This window comes from Pleurodeles waltl, chromosome 4_1 (genome assembly GCF_031143425.1).
Source record: "Pleurodeles waltl isolate 20211129_DDA chromosome 4_1, aPleWal1.hap1.20221129, whole genome shotgun sequence".
Lineage (NCBI taxonomy): Eukaryota > Metazoa > Chordata > Amphibia > Caudata > Salamandridae > Pleurodeles > Pleurodeles waltl.
In genome coordinates this window covers 103,703,909-103,722,355 of record NC_090442.1, presented here as the reverse complement: position 1 = coordinate 103,722,355, position 18,447 = coordinate 103,703,909, and positions in this window count along the sequence as shown.

Sequence of the window (18,447 nt, the reverse complement as noted above, 5' to 3'; positions counted from 1 at the left end):
GGAGTACAGTTGAATCTATTTATCAATAGTGCCACTACAAGAGATGTAGGTCTCATTTTTGAATAGCAGTTGTCCTACTCATCAGGTTTGTGTTTTAGCATTTGGACATGCCTCTCTAAACCACTCCTTCAATGTCTGCAGATTTGTTATATTTACATTCATTGCTCGATGGAAAAACAGCAACTACCAGGTATCCACCTCAAGCAGCAAATGCCAGAAATAGAACATGCCCCCTTGAGTCCATCTCACTATAGAATAAAGAACAAGGTTACATTGCTAAGGCTATGTTCATGGAATAGTATTGCAGCACTCTTACTTGCAAAACTTATAGCTATCAATTAGGAAAATAATAATCTATAGATAAGCCACATGTAGCAGAAAGTAATTGAATATATCATGTCAAAACCAACAATTATCTAGTTATGTAATCCTTCTAGTTAACAGATTTTGTCCCAATCAGTGTTGAAAAAATATTTTTCTTGGCTTCCTGACCTTCTCAATGTTTTCCCTTCTTTCACACATCTCTTCCCCATCTGATCATGGACAAACTTTCACTTAACCTTAGAACAAATTCTTCCATTCATCAAACCCCTTTACCTCATCCTTGACACTTACCATAAACACCAGGATTAAAAATACATATCAGCTGTATGGACATTTTTCAAGAAGAGGTGGATTACTTTCCTATTGGAGGGAAAATCAGGGGTGGGGATATGTCTTCTTTTAGGTGCATGCCAATATGTAAACAAAAGCATAGCCCACTTAAGAAAAGGGAAAACAGGAAGTCAATTATCGGTCAGGCATAAGGGACACAAAAAAAGAAGATGGACAAGTAGGTAAAAGTAGGAAGAGGAAAAAGAAGGAGAAAAGATTTTGACATGTCCCTGTAGCAAACTATCTTCTGCCCATTTGGCCCCCCTCTGGAATTTTCACAATTGCCTACCCATTTTTTGGATTTTACTTTGAGCGAGTTTGCTAACTGAGTATCACTCATTGTAAATTCATGATAATTGAACTTAGAGTTCTAACTGCCAATGTCCACCATTACAAATAAGGCTGCTGCTGCACAGTTAGGGTAAGAGGTTTTGGCCTGGTTACATGTAAACACATAGGCACAAGTGCATGCGGATATGTGCAGGCTGTGAGGGTGTGAGAGTATAGTTTTGCTCAACGTGGTCTCTGCACATAGTTAGCCTGTTGCATAGGGGTCTATTAGGGGATAGCTTGTGACCGAGATGGGTCTTATAATTTGAGTGGACATTAATAGAGTAGGTCTGTAGTGTTTCCTAAAGATATGTGGTGCTTACACTGTGCAACACATTTTAGGGGAAACCTGCAAAAAATCCAGTTTTGCTTCAATTAGGCCTACAGGATTTAGCAAGTTACCAATCTGAGGTTAAATATGCAGCCTGAGTTCAAACTTTCAGTCCTTAATAGCCTATCTACACTCTATAGGAGGCTTTAAGATTTGCCATATTCCCAGATTCAGCTCAGATTCAGATTACAGACCTTTGTCCCACCTACTGGTTCAAAGAACATAACAGAAGTGAAGGAAGGGGTGAGCTGCCTCAAGACCCCAGCTGAACCATGGGACTTCACCCTCCATTATTCTTCACACCAGAAGGTGCGTTTGCAGAGCAGGCTTATTTGCACAAATGTTTCAATAACGTTTATAGGGGTGACACAGATGACCTCTTGCTTGATCCCTCTCAAAGAGTCCAGAAAGGTTTAATACACTCCAAATGACTACGATTTTTTATATGGTCAATGTGAACAAGGTCTGTGACCCCAAATATCCAGATAAACCAAACTTTCATTTCAGCTTTTCCTTATATCTTTTTGCCTTCCATTCCTGTCTTTTCTCGTAGCTTTTACCTTCACTGCACACTCCCTGCCTGCCGCCCGCTTCCCGCCATTCCCCCCCTTTCACCACCCAGTGCCTTTACCTTCCCACAGGACCTACTTAATAGACGTCCCAGCATGACCTCATTGAGTATGTCCCCATGTCAGCTCCCCGGCCACATATCTCCTAACCAGTGCTGCATTTCACTCATTCTCACTTACTGCCCTCTGTTCAGCCTTTCTCTCCATTTGTCTTTCTGCACCAGCACCTCCATTTGTCTCTCTGCACCTCCTTTTTTTCTTAGCTTTTTGCCTTTCATTTCTGTCTTTTCTATTAGCTTTTTGCCTTTTATTTCTGTCATTTCTTATAGCTTTTGCCTTTCATTTCTGCTTTTCTTCACAGCTTTTTGATTTTCATTTCTGCTGTTTCTTATAGCTGTTGTGTTTCCTTTCTGTCACTTCTTAAAGTCTTTGCATTTCATTTCTGCTTTTCCTCATAGTTTTTAGAATTTCATTTCTGCCTTTTCTCCTAGCTTTCACCTTGGCTACAAGCTTCCCGCCCACTGCCTGCTTTCCACTATTTTCCCTTCTCCCACCTCTTGCCACCCAGTGCCCCGCCATCCTCCCAGGACCTACTTATTGGAGGCCGCAGTACAACCACATTGAACAAGTCGCCATGCCATCTCCTCTGCGACAGGTCTCCCGACCAGTTGTCACAGTTCACTCACCTTCATTCTTGCTTGCTGCTCTCTTTCCAGCCTGTCTCTCCATTTGTCTCTCTGCACCTCCTTTTTTTCTTAGCCTTTTGTCTTTCATTTCTGCTTTTTCTCAGAGCTTTTTGCCTTCCATTTCTGCCTTTTCTCCTAGCTTTTGCCTTCGCAGCTCCTGTCCTGCCCTCCACCCGCTTCCTGCCATTTCCCCTCCTCCCACCTCTTGCCACCCTTTGCCCCTACCTTCCCCAGGACCTACTTAAAGGAGGCCACAGCATGACCCCTTTGAGTAGGTCCTTGTTCCAGCTCTCCTGCGACAGGTCTCCTGGTCATTTGCCGCAGTTCACTCACCTTCATTCTTGCTTGCTGCCCTCTGTTCAGCCTTCTCTCGATTTGTCTCTGTACTTACACCTCCATTTGTCTCTTTGTTCCTTCCTTTTTTCTTAGTTTTTTGCCTTTCATATTTGCCTTTATCTTATCTTTTTGCCTTTCATTTTGAATTTACTAAGGAAGTCCTTCTCCTCAGGAGCTAGGTCACCCCAAAGGTGTCCTCCATGCACTGAAACTGTTGCAAAGCCCGGCCACAAGCACCAGAACCCACTTTCTCAACAAACAAGAATTCATCCAGGTTATGTGTGACCGCCTTCTGCCCACTCCCCAGCAAAAAAAACCTTGCAAAAAGGAGCTGAAAGCCTCAAACAGTGTGCAGGAAAGAGCACAACCCATCGGAAGCACCTTATCCACGTTAATGGATCCATCAAACTGCATACCTAACAATGTGAAGTCACCAGGGTGTATAGGCAGCAAGCAGAAAGCAGACTTGATACCACATTATGCCAGTTGAGCCCCCTGCCCACACTGCCTGACCAGTCTCACAGCATCGTCAACGGAGGCATACACAACCCTCTTATCCTCCACAGCTATGAAATCATTGACCGATGCACCTTCGGCCCAAGAAAGGTGATGTATCAGACTGTACTCCCCCGTCTGCTTCTTAGGTACAACCCCTAGTGGTGATATCATTAGGCCATCCATCAGGCAATCTCAAAAAGGGCCCACAATCCACCCTTCATGAATGTCCTTGCTCAATTTTGCTTTTACCACTTCTGGAAGATCCTTAGCTGACTGCAAATTGTCAGCCCACCTATGACTCCTAGGTCCTTGGTACCCCACTCAAAAACCTTCCCGCAAATGCCATTCTAGCCTCAAAGCCACCTCCGCATTTGAATATTGGGCTAACTATGGCAGCATAGTATCTAGTTTAATTGGCGTAGGAGCCCTTCAGACCAGCAGGGCCCTGCTGTCCTCTTCCCCCTCCCTGACTTACATTTTTCTGCTGAGCTGACCAGGGTGAACCACTGCATGATAGGATGTCTGCCCCCACACTTGGAGCACTCATGCTTGAACCGACAGGGATTCCTGTTGCAGAAACCTTTGTTAAATTTCCAGCAAGCCCCTGATGTCCCCCCACAGACACATTCTTGGTTCCATTATTGGCTGTAGCGCCCACCCCTGACTGGGTGGGCCACAGCTAAAAGGACTTGTACGTGATCGGCAAACCACTAGCTGTATGCGTCGAAGCAGTAGATTAGGTGGGCGACATCCACTGCATCCAAAGCTCAACATCTACGTCCCCCATGGCTTGTCAGGGTAAACAATGACCCTCGCCCTGAAGTCCTCATTGTAGCTAAGCCAGGCAAAACCCCCAAAATGCATTTGAACCTTCCAAATGATGTCCAAATACTGAAATAAGGCTATTGCCCTGTCGGGGTATTTGTCACAGTAGAAGCTAGCATAGATAAAAAAAACACCAACGTCCAGTTCTACATAGTAATGGGAACCCTAGGGAACCCTAGGTCTCCTGGCCAGCTCCTCTTCCTTTGACCCTTCCTTAGTCTGAACATTCCTATGAAGAAGCTTGAAGACATCCATGTGTTTGTGCTTCCATATCCTTCCCTTTGTTTTATCAGAAAGATGGGACCCTAAAGGCATGGCGAGCCCCATGTAAGGCAAACGTTTCTTGTGCCCTGCCTCATCTTTGGCTTTTTCCATCTTATCCGTTCTGACCTTGGCCACCTCACCTTGCACCTTTGTATTGCCCTCATCCCCTTTTGTGTCTGCCTTTCACCGCTGTTCACGCTCCTTACCAATCACACCCTCCCCACATCCACCGACCTGCATGCCTTGCACTGTGAACATCCCCTTGGGTGCCTCCTACATTCACACTTGACACCTACAAGACACCAACTCCTGCTTCCTGTGAATCCCCTCCAGGCCCCACCAGCTGCTTGCGACCAACCCCATCATCGTCACGCATTTCACCGTCCACCCCATTGTCACTCGCCGCATCATAATCCAACTGCAAAACATCCATTCATTCATAAGCATCACTGGACACTTACTCTTTCAGTTGTGATGCTGTAAAAGGTCGCACAGACCCCTCACGTATTGTCCTCTCCTTAGGTGGCACACCACGCATTCGATCCTATTCTGTAGCGAGGGCCACATGAAACCCCCCTATTTCTTCAGGCCAACATCATGCTCCCCGTTGGTGTCTCCAACCGTATGCCAGCCTCACCTGCAGGTGTCGAGCCATTTCCTATCTGGTTGCTACAATTGGGTGCATCGCCACCTCAAATGGGAATACCACCCAAACCAGCCCCTTCCACTTCTTCTACCTCTTCTGTGTCCACGTGCACCCACTGCCAATGCCCCTCTTGCCCCTGCCCTACCGGCCCTTTCTGAATCCCCCTCTTTACTGGAATCCACTTGGCTTTCTTGAAGTGTCTTGCCTGGCCCCTTTCTTGTTTCTTAGCCCTTCACAGATTTTCCCATAAAGCTGAATCCTCGTCCCTGCCTGGAGCTGTTCTCTGATCCTGGCCTCAAGAGCAACAACCTGCCTGTCATACAGTTCACTCACCAAGCCAACCCTGCCCCCACTACACAGGGCCCCCAGCACCTCCCAATCCCTACTCCCACCGCAGCCACGCCCGCTACAGTGCCCAAGTCTTGTTGGCCCTGGGTAAAAGTTAGTAGTTTGTCCCCCTGCCAGGCACCACCACCACTATTGCCTGCCTGTTTTCTCTTTCCCATAATGCCATGCACCTGTTCCCTGACACCTCGCTGGCTACAGCCCACCTTGGGCACACTCAGGTACAGGGGGCCCTTCCAAATTGCACTGCCTATCAAACCCCCAGCCCCCTCTGACTCCCCTTGACCTCTATCAGACCCCCTGTGGGACCCTCCTCCCCCGGGCCTTGCAAACATCTTGACTGGCCCCAGTCCCTGCACAGTCTGGGGCACTATGAGGCTCTTAGGCCTCTCTACTATCTTGCTCACTCACCCCCAGGGGAACTCCCCTTCCTTCCTCCCCTTCCCATTCCCCACAGATTTACCTTTGGGCGAGCTGCATGCTGCTACAGCAGCAGCCATACCCTTTGATGCAGCCTGGGTCTGTCTTTCCATACCGACCCAGGCCTCCTGCAATACACCGGGCTGCAACAAGTCTGCATGCCTGGAAGCCTCCAAAGTCAGCAGCGCAGTCCGCACAGGCCGTGCTGCCATTCTGAGTCGCATTACACGGGCCTCATTGCCCTAGCAATCTGAGAGCTCCACTGAAAATCTCCTTTCACTTTCACCATGAGCTGTAAGATTACGTCATTTCCTCTCCCAACTCATTTTACCCACAATCCACCCCATGTGACTACCCTCCCCTACACTTTTACCAATCCTGTTCCACCATGCCTCCTCCCACGAAGTCTCTCAGGGAAAGACTAGTCTGTGATTATCTCTCTCTGGGACCCTCCAATGCAATAATGTTGTATTCAGTGCAGTAATTAACTTGAAAAGGTACTCCTTCATCTAGCAGTTTTCTCTGTCTATGTGAAAGAAGTCATGAAATCAAGGGAACACAGGACTGAGACATCTGTGGAAAGTTCAGGGAGCCATTTCCATAAAATTAGGCAATTTTAAGAAAGTGTTCCCGAGTGTCATCTTGGAACCTTGGTTAATGAGCACTGAAAGTGAGTCAGTTTCTGTACTTCCGCAACCAACATTGTTTTTCCTCCTGAAGAAGAATAGCCCACTCTAGTCATTACTCTTTCCTTCTGCCTTCATTCGATTTTCACAGGTCGACTGTCTGCAACACATGCGTACAAAGCACGCCCTGGGTTGAAATGAAGACAACTAAGCAATTGACCCATGCATTTTTTGAAACATTAGGGAATGCAAAAACTGTAACAAAAGCGTATGTGCCTTGGGGGAGTGAAGAGAAGACCAAAAGAGCTGCCGCAGTGCCCCCGGCTCACCTCTAACTGCACAACCTCCGGTCTCTTCGTATTCATAGGGTTGCAAACTGAGGCGCTTGCTGGGGGAAGGGGCATGGGTGGTGGCAGCACAACGATGGTGAGTCCAAGGCACAACTGAGTACGACCGACTGGGCTAAAAAAATAAAAAAGAGTACCCCAAAAGAGTAGGGGCACATGTAACAGGGACAGTGTACATGGGAGAGAGCAGCACACCAAAAGGCGGGACAAGTAGAATTCGTTCAACCATGAAAAGTAAGGAATTTAGAAGGCAACAGGAAGGAACGAATAAAAAGAGGTGGGTGTGGAAGAGAATACAGCATGTCGGGAGACAGTGCATGGGCTGCCTAGGCTCGAACTAAAAGAATGGAGCAAGTTTTAGCTGAGCACTTTCGACTGAGCCAGCAGTGGTATCATGGCAGCCAGTATTTATTAAAATGGTCCTTCGTCATCATCCTGAGCCTACCACACCAAACACTAGAGTGCTGAACTTCCAACATTATGGCTTTCTGCAATCTCCATGTTGTCAATTTTCGGCATCACACATTCTATATCTTTGCATGGTAAACCCATCAATAAATCATTCAATATGTGTAACACCATTCATAGTGTCCCCACATAACATTTTACTACACCTAATCTCAGTAATTTGTGACATTCAATGTCATGATTCAGTATACACAGGTTTGATCGTCACAGGATCAATAGTCCTTTCATGCTGCCCACTGTGGTTCTTTCATCACACCTCAATGGTCTCTCAGTTGATGTATAAATCACAAATGACCATATATATGTATACTCGCTCCCCTATAATGCACAGTTTTCACATGAGTAATTTTACAGCAAATGTTGCAGTAATATTAACAATTATGTTATAAAAGATGTCATGTGTGCTGTAAGATTTAGAGCAATCAGCAGTGCATGGCGATGACATGAGTTATAGTTACCGTATAACTATAACTTCTGAACTTCTAAGGTTTTGTGTGTTTAAAATGTGAGCCAAACTATAACGCCTCTGTGACCATTGCTTTTTTAAGTGAATTTCTATGAAGTTTGTTTCCTAACAATTATGTTCCTGTAACCTTTGTTTTTCAGTGAATTTTTATTATTTTCAATGTAAAGTTATCTTAATTGTTGTATGTTAATTCAATCACTGCCAAAGGGCATGCATAGTGGTGGTTGGCTGCAACCCCCTTACCAGCCCAACCTCCTGCCATTCACAGGATGGCGGTGTTGCCTGCAAGGCCTGACCTGTGGCCAAGCCCTGCAGCCAACCTCCTACAACTACCCAACTTTGCTTCACACAAGGCCTTCATCCATGTGCACTGGGGCTTAGCTGTGCCCAACTCCCTATGACCACCCATCCCTGTGCCACGCACCACTTTCAGCCTTGCGCAGTGGGGTTTGAAGCCTATCTCAAGGCACTCATGAAGTGCTTCTTTCTATGGTGGATATGTGACGATATTCCTGTTCATCAAGAATGTGACTTCAAAATCAGTGGGAAACGCATTCAGGGGTGTCCTTTTTCTAAGCTGTCCATCTTCCTTTGAAAAAGGGTATCTGGTCTCAGAAGCAGATGACAAGAAAGAACCCACAGATCACAATTACTACATGAGATATTGTGCTAAAAAAAGCAAGGATGCAAACACATCCTTCAAAGTTTACTCATAACCTTTCATGGTGGAAATGCAGAGAAAACACATTTACTTCACCTTGGGCATGTGCAGAATGCAGCACACATGGAAAGAGCATAAAATGAGGAGAAGTGAAAGCCTTTGTGCCCTGCTTCCGTCACCCCTGGGTGGCGTTGGATTTTGACACTGCCTCAGGTTTACAAAAACTCGTAAATCTGGGGCAGCATCAAAAATGCAATGGCCCACAGCAACACCCACTGCTCGCCCCCTACATGTAAAGTGCTGCATGTGAAGGAGCCGTATTTACAAAAAGTGGCTTAACATCACCTTTTAAATACGGTGCAGTGCATAGTGCCCCTGGAGCTTGGTGGCCCGACAGAGATCAATCCAGGCTCTGGCCTCCTCTCTGATGGCAGCCATTGTCCCTGTTTCCACCCTCCACCCTCCCCCTCCAACTTCCTCTACCCAATCCCATTCCCCTCAACCCCAACCTATCCCAAGCACAGGCAGATGAGCATGCACACAGGACAACACACAAGATTGGCACAGGCAAACACAGACACCACACTTCATCCCACAGGCACTCACAGAAACACCATTGAGATGCAGACATACCAACATCCACTGCCTCCACTGTGTCCCCCTCCTCCTCCTCCTGCACCTCCCTCCCAGTTGCATCTACTCTCACACCTACATGTACTACATCCTCATCCACTACCATCATCACCAGCACACCGATCAGAGCACACCTCACTGGCAGTCACCACCCCCACATCCATGCCCACGTCCCCTGTGTCCACTCCCACTGTGTCTGTGCCCCCTCCTCCCAAAGTACACAAACGCAAGCACACAGACACCCAACAGCCATCCACCTCACAACAGCATCCAGCCCATGCACCTGCACCCAAACACAGCAGACAGACACCTCCTACAACCACTCCCACTTCCTCCACTCCCAAACCTTTTCCCTCTTCCCGTCCCAAGGTTCCTAAGAAGCTTATCCTCTCCACTGTTGACCTCTTCTCTACCCCTCCTACCCCCATCCTTGACGTCAGGACAGGGTGGTTAAAACCCAGCAAAGCACCTCAGCCACCCAGTCCATGGGCCTAGTATTGTCCACAGCAACTCATGGTGGGAAAGGATCCCGGGCACCAGTCAGCCACATGGAAAGGGTGCCTGCACCAAGTGTTGCAAGGAAGGGCAAGGTGCCACCCCCAGCTGCTAAAAGGACGGGCAAGGAGCAATCACTAGCTGCTGCCAAAAGGAGCAAGGAGCCATCCCCAGCTGCTGCCAAAAGGAGCAAGGAGCCATCCCCAGCTGCTGCCAAAAGGAGCAAGGAGCCATCCCCTGGGCAAGGGGCCTGCACCAGCCGGTAGAAAGGATAAGGGGCCTGGTGCTGGGACTCAGTCAGAGCCCACACCACCAACCATGGTGGTACAGCCGTCCGAGGCTGCAGGGGATGGGCAGGAGCCTCCCCCCACCACTACCACCAGCTCCACCACCAGCTCTGCCAGCACCACCTCCAGCAGCAGCAGCACCAGTGGGCAGCCGTCTGAGGCTGCAGGGGATGGGCAGGAGCTTCCCCCCACAACCACCAGCAGCAGCAGCACACTGCCACCACTGAGCAGCCGTCAGGAGGAAGGAAGTGACACACTTGAATGGGTAATGTCCTGCTTCAACACAAAGGACTGCATAATCCCTTGGAGTGAACCTGGTACAAGAGCACAAAGAAAGGAGCTCTGTGCACTTCAAAGTCCCTTTTTTGGAAGTCACCCCTACTTTAATGGCAAAACTAAGTATAAGTACTGGACCTCTGACCCTACCAACTTAGTACACTACTGGACCTGTGAAGAACTCTGCCAGGAAGGACTGCTGTGCTGCTGCAAGAAGTGTGACTATGGACTGTTATTTTGCTGTGCTGCCCTGCTGTCTGCTGCCCTCTCCCCTGCTGAGGAAGGAATGGAATTGACCCATTTCATTTGAACCAAAAGTGACTCCAAGGGTTTGCTGGCTTGCTTTCTGTTCTTCTGAAGTCTCTGGGCACAAAAAACGTCCAACTCATCATCAACAGCACCTGGACTTTGCTGGCTGCAGGTCTTGCCCCGCAAAGTGGTGTTAATCCAGTTCTGGGTCCTTGGAAGTGGGTATAAAGTGCTGCAACTGCCAAGACCTGTGCATCAATGCCGTTGCGCCAACCAAGATCGGTACATCTTCATCAACGCCAATGCATCGCCACTGCTGCGAGGATTGAGGGCACATCATCACCGTCAACGACTGCACATCACTGCTGCTGCGAGAATCAGGAGCACTGCATTGCCAACTTCATGACACATCACCCTCCATTCCTGGCGCATCTCTGACTTTGCACAGCTCAGACCCGACGCATCGCCTGCATCTTCTGGAGCTGTGCCAACACACCTCCTCCTTTGCTCCTCACATCTTGTTCTCGACATCAAACCATGTCTGAACAAAGGTACTATTTCAGTGGACCAAGGCTGGTTCTTGTACCTGACCCAGTTTAGCAGGACCAGATAGCCCCAGTTACCACTATATGCTTCTAAGCATAACAATTACGTTTATTCTTTAAAAAATCATAACTCAACTCTTCTATTTATTGGATTTGTACCATTTTGGTCTTGTTTTTTTCATTAAAATATAATATATTTTTCTATCTTGGTGTGGCATCTTTATGTGGTGTTTTCACGGAGGTACTATTTGAATTGTTGCACAAATACTTTACACATAGCGTCCTAGGTTAAGCCTGCCTGCTCTGTGCCAAGCTACCTGAAGCGGCGCATATGTTAATTTAGGGGTTGTATCTGACTTACCCTGACAAGGATTGTGGTTCCTGTCTTAACATTGTGCAAACCTCTGCCAACCAGAAAACCCAATTTCCAACATATGTACTTTACTGTTAGGGGATAAACCACAAATATTATAGGGTCTCTTGCATGGGTGAAATAGACTCATACAATTTGTTTTGTTAGCATAAAATGTATTGGCATAGGGTTGCAGTTTGGAATATCAAGTATAGGACATTGAGGGCCATATTTATACTTTTTGACGCACAACTGCGCCAACGCAGTTGTGCGTCAAAAATTTTAACGCTGGCTAACTCCATTCCAAAGCGCCATGCGGGCGCCTTATTTATTGAATGACGTTAGCCAGCACAGCTGACTGGTGTGCGTCAAAAAAAATGACTCACACCAGGCAGCGCAGGCGTAGGGGAAAATGGAGCTTGGGCGTAAAAAAATGAGGCAAGTCAGGTCTGAGGCAAAATTTTGGCCTCAACCCGATTTGCGCCATTTTTTTTTACGCCCAACCTCCATTGAAATGACTCCTGTCTTAGCACAGACAGGAGTCATGCCCCCTTGCCCAATGGCCATGCCCAGGGGACTTATGTCCCCTGGGCATGGTCATTGGGCATAGTGGTATGTAGGGGGGCACAAATCAGGCCCCCCTATGCCACAAAAAAAAAAAAAAAATACTTACCTGAACTTACCTTAAGTTCCCTGGGATGGGTCCCTCCATCCTTGGGCGTCCTCCTGGGGCGGGCAAAGGTGGCAGGGGGTGTCCCTGGGGGCATGGGAGGGCACCTCTGGGCTCCTTCCGAGCCCACAGGTCCCTTAACACCTGCCCTGACCAGGCGTTAAAAAATGACGCAAAAGCGGCTGGACGTAATTTTTTATAGCCCGCCCACTCCCATGCGTCATTTTTGCACTGGAGTTTAAATAAGGCGCACATGCCTTAGAGTCATTTTTTAGAAGGGAACGCCTACCTTACATATCATTAACGCAAGGTAGGTGTCCACGCTAAAAAATGACGCAAACTCCAAGATCTTTGGCGCTAGACGGGTCTAATGCCAAAGTATAAATATGGAGTTAGCTTTGCGTCGGATTTCCGTCAAAAAAACTACGCAAATCCGGCGCAAACAGAGTATAAATATGCCCCTGAGTGGGCACGAATCATGACCAAATATAGAGGTAAGGACATATAGATTTACTATTCTTAAATACACATATTAGTGATAGGACAAAATATTGAACAATAATTTTAACAGGTAAGTTTAGATTTTCTATACCTAACTCTACATATATGTACCTATGCAGCACATATACATTCAGGATACATAGATAGAGTTAGGCATAGTAAATCTATACTTCCCAATATGGACTTACTTTTTGATATTTTGTCCCTCTATTTTCGTGTACCTTAATAGCTTGGGCGATGACATGCTGTCAACTTACATTTATATGGAGCTATGTATAGACAGTCTATATATTTTCCTGTCGATATTTTGCTGTTCGATATTTTGATCAACCATTTTTGGTTAATTGATATTCTGTACTTGACAATCCAGATCTGGATGTTTGCAGACGGGCGTACCATTAGCCGGGTGCTTGTGGTTTTGTCTCAGCGTTAAAACGTGGTTAGTTTAAACATTATTGTGTTTTAAGTACCCCTAATAATGCGCACTCCTCTCTCTCCACTGCCTCTTAAGCCCTCCTGCAGTACTGATTTTCATAGTGCATTTTGACAAGAAATCGGAAGTTTACACCCACCCAGTCCTACTGACCAAGCTACCTCTGTTTGCAGGAACGAAAAATTACACTGATGTGGCATTAAAAACTATTACTGAATATGATTTGGGATCTGGTCCATAACCACCAGGATCAGGGAGGAAACAATAGCAAAGAGCGTTTTGGTGCAAATTAAAATATTTGCATTGTAAACAGCTGAACTGCAATGCTTAGGGCCAAGTCTACAGGGTCAGCAATCAATTGTAGTAAGTTCTGTCCCATCCTGTGAACTCTTCAGACTTCGGAAAAATACATTCTTATCATCTAAAGACTCCCGGAGTAGCAGTTTGATCGACATCTACATTCAATTTAATTCCAAAAAGTCCTGAGACAATAAAATAAAAGATTAAACTCTCAGTGGCATTGCTGTCAAGGAGGGACAATGGGGTGGGGCGATCCACAGCTGCTAATGTCCTTTTGTACTGTGGGAGCCCTCATTCCTCAGGGCTCGCATCCCTGGAGGGTCTCAGACATTATAACTGAGCAGGCACACACTTCCACGGCTACGCCATGGATGCGAAATGGATAAGTGCTCTTCCGCAGCCGCTGCTGGCACAAGTGATATCCTACAGGAACCCCTGGCTGTGCCATGTTCATCTTCATCTTATAGGTAAATTAGATTGCAGTACAACTTAGGCAGAGCTGGTGTCCACGCACCTTTTGGAGTAAAGTAATGGGAAGGTTTGAGTTTGTGGAGGGGACGGCTGCATACACAGTCTCTTGAACAAATATGCGCGGTTCGACTGATCAATGTACTACAAAGTCACTGATTGACGGTAAGTGGATTCTGAGGTTTGTGTCACCACAATATGAGATACGACAAATCTTGTACCATGAGTTGCGCCACTTTGTAACCCTTTGCGCTACATTCCGCCTGCGCCAGGCATAACGTATGCAAAGGAGGGCGTTCCCCCTTCAGGGGGCTGAAAAAAATGGCACAAAGAAATCGAAGCGATTTTCTCAACCTGATGTTAATCTCTTAGTACATCAGTATTGGAAAGTATTTGCAACTAAGCCTTCCCATTTGTCCTTCAAAGAGTTTGTTGTGGATTGGCATTTACCCTGTTTCTCAGACAACATTGTCCTTGTTCATAGCCGGCTTCTATAAGGATTACGGGTTTCTGGGGCGGCATTGACTGAAGGCCCCAGTAGACGTGGAAAGACTATTGAACAGGTAAAACCCCTGGACGCAGGGGGACAACAGACTCCCACGTTCTCCAATGTGCCTACAATTCTGCACAGAGCAGAGTTATGGGGCATATTTATACTCTGTTTGCACCAAATTAGTGTCATTTTTTTTAACTCTAATTCTGTGCAAAACTAACTCCATATTTATACTTTGGTGCTAGACCCCTCTAGCACCAAATTTATGGAGTTAAAGTCATTTTTTGAAAGTGGAGACCTACTTTGCCTTAATGAGATGCAAGGTAGGCGTTCCCGTGCAAAAAATGACTCTATGGCCTTAACGCCATATTTAGGGGCATATTTATACTCTGTTTGCACCGAATTAGTGTCATTTTTTTTAACTCTAATTCAGTGCAAAACTAACTCCATATTTATACTTTGGTGCTAGATCCATCTAGCACCAAGGCCCTGATTTAAACTTTTTTTGCACCACATTAACGTCATTTTATGACGCAAAAGTGGCGCAAACGTACAAAATATTGGCCCTTATTTATACTTTTTGCTGCAAAACTGCACTAACTCAGTTTTGCACCTAAAAGTTTAGCACTGGCTTGCACCATTTCTGTGCACCAGCCGGGCACCATATTTATGGAATGGTGCAAGCCGGTGCAAAGGGTAGGCTAGAGTTTTAAAAAATGACTTTAGTCTGGTGGGGCTGGCAGTATACAAGAAGAGGGTTTAGCACTAAAAAATGGCTTTAGGCAGGTTAGAGTAAAAAAAAATTACTCTAACCAGATTAGCGTCATTTTATGGTGCTAAACCTACCATGCCACATGACTCCTGCCTTAGTAAAGGCAGGAGTCATGCCCACCACCCCAGTGGCCAGCACAGAGGACAGGGGTCCCCTGGGCATGGCCATTGCACCCTGTGCCATGTATGGGGGCCCAATTCAGGGCCCCCTATGGCACTTTCAAAAATAAAATGCACTTACCTGTACTTACCTGGGATGGGGTCCCCCATCCTCGCAGTCCCTCTAGTGTGGGTGGGGGTGCCCCTAGGGCCTAGGGAGGGCACCTCTGGGCTTATTCCATGGTGTTCCACCATGGAAATAGGGCCACAGGTCCCCTAAGACCTGCCCTGACCCAGGTCTTAAAAAATGGGGCAAAGCAAGCTTTGCCCCATTTTTTGACCCCTCCTCCCTCCCTTGCACCATTTTTACATGGGAGTATAAATATGGTGTTAAGGCCATAGAGTCATTTTTTTGCACAGGAACGCCTACCTTGCATCTCATTAAGGCAAGGTAGGTTTCCACTTCCAAAAAATGACTTTAACTCCATAAATTTGGTGCTAGATGGGTCTAGCACCAAAGTATAAATATGGAGTTAGTTTTGCTCTGAAGTAGAGTAAAAAAAAATGACGCTAATTCAGTGCAAACAGAGTATAAATATGCCCCTTAGCGTAAAAAAATGATGCTAATCTGGTCAGAATCATTTATTTTGACTCAAAACTGCCTAACCTCATTTTTTTTTAAGCTAGCCTACCCTTTGCACCGGCTTGCACCATTCCATAAATATGGTGCCCAGCTGGTGCTAAAAAATGGTGCAAGCCGGTGCAAAACTTTTTGGGGCAAAACTGCCTTAGTGCAGTTTTGCACCAAAAAGTATAAATAAGGCCCTTAGTGAGCAGCCGAAGGTGCATCCGTGGGATTTTAAGCCTGTCTTATTTCACAGAGAGAACACTGCAATGTTGGATACAGGATAATATGTATTGCTTCACAGCTAGATTCGTGCTGTGTAGACACCAATGCAAACGAGTTACTTGTTTGACGCTAATACACCATATTGACCTGTGATCATTGGATTGATTATGTGCGTAAAGTGCCATTTGACCAATTCGGAGAAATCCTGAAGATGTCACGCTGGGATATGTAAGTAGCTGACACCCTATGATTACTTTATGCTGAAGCGTCACTATCTTTCAATGCCAGTAGTGGATGGCTAACTTTTTTTCTACTAGCTATATTCATGGAGTATCTAAATTAATGTAATTCTTATCATAGGGTTAGAGAGGTTCGAGACAGACATACTGTAACTAACATGGTGTATTAAGAGGCCAATTTCCTGCTACCTTAATTGTACTCAACTGTTTCCTTAGCTACACGAGGATTCCTGTCCATCACTGGCACTCATACTTTGGGAGCACTGAATGACATTCTACGATTGCTTGTTGGGTTTAAACAACAAACTCTTTCTATTCAATGTTGCAAAAAGTAGAGGCTAGGCAATTCCTCCCTAACAACCCTGGCTGCAGAACACAAAAGGATGCCTTGAAATTCGGAGGGTGTTCCTTCAACATGTCTTCTTTCAGGATAAACAGGGTAGTTTTTTAGGGGGGAGCACAAAGAGCTCCCTCCCTCTTCTAGACTCCCTTTAGGGGGATTTTAACCACACCCATGTTACCTCAGTCACTTTCATTGGTTCGTCCGCTTCCCTTTTAAAATCTGCTTGTTTTCATTTGTGAAAGACATGCATACGTCATGCCTTTTCCAGTGTTTAGCACTCCTCGAGAGCACTGGTAAAGTACAGGTAACCTATGAGGCTCTATGTTTTCCGTATGGTTTCTGGACTACTTTTTCTCTCTTTACTGCAGCGCGATCGTGCTGTGTTTTACACAGCGTTATCACTCTTGTTTTTTTTGTTTTTAATTTAATGTGGCAAGAAAAGTCAAATTAGGCGTTTACAACGCTAATAGCTCTAACTCGATGTAATGCGAGACCCATTGCATTGCAAATGCTTGTTTAATAGGGATTAGTATTAAGAAGGGTTACATTATATTAGCATTATTATTCATTTTAACTTGCTCTAATATTAGTATTGCTCCTATACGTTGTTTGTCACTCAAATTTCCATAGGCAAGTCTGACAACGTTTTTGTCTACTGCACTCTTTTGTGGCCAATTGAAAGTTTACAATGCGTACGTGCAGGACAATGTATGCATTGCAAGCATATTCTTCAAGTGAATGTCAGACATTGTTCGGCAATAAATGTGATGCATGTATGCAATCCAGTGGCGGCCGGAAGCTTTAGGAGGGAGGGGGGCGGGCGGGACACACACACTCATTCTTTCACACATAGACATGCACGCAGCCATGCACGCACGCACATCCATTAACAACACTCATACCATTCAAACATGCACGCACGCACGCACCAAACATTCATTTTAAAACATCACACACACTCATTCTTTCACACATGCAAGCACATCCATTAACAACATTCATACCATTCAAACATGCACGCATGCACCAAACATTCAATTTGAAACATCACACACACACACTTACCTTCAGGTCCCAAGAGGGTTGGGACTGCTGCCTTCCCTCATTGGCTGACCTTAGGTCAGCCAATGAGGAAAGGCAGCACTCCCAGCCTCGTCACAGAGTGCGATAGGGTCAGTGAGACTGCTGACCCCACCCCACTCTGTGACGAAGTGTCACTGATTGACACTCGCCCTGGGCACTTCAGGGCTTAAACTGAAGTGCCCAGGGAGAGTGTCAATTGGTGACGCTTTCCTCATCACCCAGGGGAGGGCCTCGAGGCGCCTTTGCTGGGCCGAGGAGGTCACGCCCATAGGAGCTGTGATCTCCTCAGCCCAGCAAAGTTCAGCTCAGGCAGCCAGGAGTCTGCGCAAATTGCACATGTCTCGCTCCTGGCTGCCTGAGCTGAGCATGGGGGCAAAAGGTGGGGGGGCGTGGCCCCTCCGCCCTAAAGGATGGGCTGCCACTGATGCAATCTGAATATAATGCAATCCTAGCTAAAACCCAGCAGAGCCATATACAGGGTCAAAAGCAAGCACATAGCACAGCTATTGGGAGGTTGTTCCAGATCGTAGGTGGATCGACTGAAAGGTCCTGTTGTCTTGTTGTTTCCCCATTTCTTTCCACATTTTAGTCCACAGTCCGATGAAGATCTGACTGCAGATGTGGCAAGCATCACCAGAGAAGTTGAACTTGTCTGCAAGACGAGCGGAGATGCCGGTCGTAATCATGTACTAAATGATTCCGCTGCTTTTGAAGATGGTGAGGGCCAGTAAAGAGAGTTAGTGAAGTTCCATCAGGATGGCGATGATGTGTTCATATCTCTTTAGGCCCTGTACATGACATGCTAAATATTGTAGGATGCATGTAAAGGATGTCAGCATGGGGTTTGGAAGGCCATGGAGCTGGGCATTACCGCTATCCCAGTGTGAC